At 45.6% G+C, this 3,152-nt stretch overlaps 1 non-coding gene across 1 annotated transcript; it reads right to left on the bottom strand.

Moving 5' to 3' along the window:
• Positions 1 to 987: 987 nt before the first annotated feature.
• On the bottom strand, positions 988 to 1,060 carry TRNAC-ACA. Its single transcript has one exon. It is a non-coding gene; the product is annotated as a tRNA-Cys (tRNA).
• Between the last annotated feature and the right edge of the window lie 2,092 nt (positions 1,061 to 3,152).

Genomic DNA, 3,152 nt, shown 5'->3' with positions numbered 1-3,152 from the left:
TGCTGAAAAGGGAGAAAGAACAGAGGGGGTGGAGAAAACAATGCATCCAAATGCCTGAAAAAAGACAGGAACACGAGAACATCAACGACCAGAGTGAGGCCAATGTGGCTACGGTAAAAATTTCAGATGTGGGAAGCAAGGTTTCAGCTAAAGCTGAGCTGTAGGTAGGAAGCCACGGATTGAGGAGTTTATCTTCAGAGCAGCAGAAAGACATGAGTGCTTTGGAAATGGGATGAATGAGACATATTTCAATTTTAAAAGTTGACTGTCATGTGGAGGTGGGGAAGTGTGGTTGACCACAAGTTGACTGGTTAGGAAATTATTACAGTGGTGTCAGGGAAAATTGATGAAACCATCTGACTTGGAGGGTGTCAGTGGTAAAGGGGAGAAGTAGGGAGATATTAAAAGGCGAATTTAGTGGGCGTTGATGATGGATTTGATGGTGAGAGTTGGTGAGCTTAAAATTTTCTTATTTACTACTCCAGATTCACTCTCCACTTTCTCTGCTGCTGCTGCTGCTAAGTCGCTTCAGTCGTGTCCGACTCTGTGCGACCCCATAGACGGTAGCCCACCAGGCTTCCCCATCCCTGGGATTCTCCAGGCAAGAACACTGGAGTGGGTTGCCATTTCCTTCTCCAATGCGTGAAAGTGAGAAGTGAAAGTGAAGTTGCTCAGTCGTGTCCGACTCTTAGCGACCCCATGGACTACAGCCTACCAGGCTCCTCCGTCCATGGGATTTTCCAGGCAAGAGTACTGGAGTGGGGTGCCATTGCCTTCTCCACCACTTTCTCTACCCTTCTACTTTTTGGACTGAGAGTTATGGAACACATAACTCTCTTGATCTCTGGCTTCTGATGTGAAGTGAAGTTGCTCAGTCATGTCTGACTCTTTGCGACCCCATGGACTGTAGCCCACCACGCTCCTCCATCCATGGGATTTTCCAGGCAAAAGTACTGGAGTGGGTTGCTTTTTCCTTCTCCAGAGCATCTTCCTGACCCAGGGATCGAACCTGGGTCTTCTGCATTGTAGGCAGACACTTTACCACCTGAGCCACCAGGGAAGGCTCCTGATAAGGTGTGACAAATGGGTAGCCCAGCAGGATATTTGTGAAAGGAAAGAGTTAGTTCTTCATGCTAAATGTCTAGAAATGAAATAAATACTTATGACCTGGGAATGTTGAGTAGCCTCTTAAAGGGCTACTTGACCTATATAAGCAGAAAATGTCTGGGTCTGCTAGGCAATAACCTAACCCTCACTATTGTGGAGGTTTCAATGTCATACCCATTTCCAGAACAGTGATAGTAAAAAAACAAAAAAAAAACCCAGAACCCTACTTTTTAAGAATAAACAAGGCCCGGTGATAAGACTATGGTCAGCAGAAAATCCTCTCCCCCAGAAAGCTATCCACATCCTAATTCCCAGAAGAATGTTATGTTTCAAGGCAAAGGAGAATTGAGTCTGCACATGGATTTAAGGTTGATCATCAGCTGACAAAATAAGGAGATTGTTCTGGATTTATCTGAGTGGGTCCAAGGTAATAACCAGGATCCACAAAAGTAGAGGAGGGAGGCAGAAGAAGGTCAGAGGAAGTGATGATGGAAGAAAGGCCAAAGAGATACAGTTTCTGGTTTTGATGATGAAGGAAAAAAGGCCATAGGCTAAACTCTGTGAGTGTCCTCTAGAGGCTGCGAAAGGCAAGAACATAGATTTTTCCCTTAAACTGTTGAGAAAGTAAGGCAGCTCATTGACAACTTACAATTAGAACAGTAAGATCTGTGGAAACTAGAGAACTGTAAAAAAAAAATGCATTTGCATTCTTTTAAAGCCACTGGATTTGTGTTAATGTGTTAGTGAGGCAGTAGAAAACTGATTCAGGACTGTTTGTTAGAGCTGCCATATTAAAACACCACACTGAATGGACTGGGTGGCTCAAACAACAGAAATTTAGTTTTTACAGTTCTGGAGGCTGAAGCCCAAGCTCAGGGTGTCAGAAGGTCTGGTTTTTCCTGAAGCTTCTCTTCTTGACTTGCACATGGCTACCCTCTTGCTTCTTTACATGGTTGTCCCTTGGTGCTCACACTCCCCTCTAGGGATATGTAACACAAATAGAAGACAGGCTTTGTGATCTGTAGCAATGACCTATTTAAAAATATGTACTCAAGCCTTGGTGACTTAAAGGTAAACTCTTCAATTTACCATGTGTGTTAGTCTCCCAGTTGTGTCCGACTCTTTGCAACCCTATGGCCTGTCGCCCGCCAGCCTCCTGTGTCCATGGAATTCTCCAGGCAAGAATACTGGAGTGGGTTGCCATTTCCTCCTCCAGGGGATTTTCCTGACCTAGGGACTGAATTCGGGTCTCTGTCATTACATCTGGTCTAATTTACCACATCTATGATGAAAACAATCGTTCAATTCAGTTCAGTTGCTCAGTTGTGTCCGACTCTTTGAGACCCCGTGACTCACAGCACGCCAGGCCTCCCTGTCCATCACCAACTCCTGGAGTTCACTCAAACTCATGTCCATCAAGTAGGTGATGCCATCCAGCTATCTCATCCTCTGTCGTCCCCTTCTCCTCCTGCCCCCAATCCCTCCCAGCAACAGAGTCTTTTCCAATGAGTCAACTCTTCGCATGAGGTAGCCAAAGTACTGGAGTTTCAGCTTTAGCATCAGTCCTTCCAATGAACACCCAGGACTGATCTCCTTTAGAATGGACTGGTTGGATCTCCTTGCAGTCCAAGATTAGAACATTGTTATACAATTCAGATACCTGAATAGATCTGACGGAGTTAGCAGCTCTCTACAGGACAGGACATCATCCCCAAAGCACCGAAGTCAGTAGAGAATGCACCTGTAATACGGGAGACCTGGGTTCAGTCTCTGGGTTGGGAAGATCCCCTGGAGGAGGGCAGGCAACCCACTCCAGGGTTCTTGCCTGGAGAATCCCATGGACAGAGGAGCCTGGCGGGCTATAGTCATGGAGTCGCAAAGAGTCAGACATGACTGAGTGACTAAGCACACACAAGGAGAACAATGAACGTGATAATGAGCATGAAAGGAATTGGCAACTTTTTATCGTCAGCCCAACGAAGAAATCCCACAAAGGACAAAAAGCAACACCATCTCCTGAATAATAGTTCAAAGAAGAGGATGAT

Source organism: Bos indicus x Bos taurus, unplaced genomic scaffold (genome assembly GCF_003369695.1).
Source record: "Bos indicus x Bos taurus breed Angus x Brahman F1 hybrid unplaced genomic scaffold, Bos_hybrid_MaternalHap_v2.0 tig00000747_arrow_arrow_obj, whole genome shotgun sequence".
In the NCBI taxonomy this organism is placed as follows: Eukaryota; Metazoa; Chordata; class Mammalia; order Artiodactyla; family Bovidae; genus Bos; species Bos indicus x Bos taurus.
This window is presented reverse-complemented; position numbering and strand designations above follow the sequence as displayed.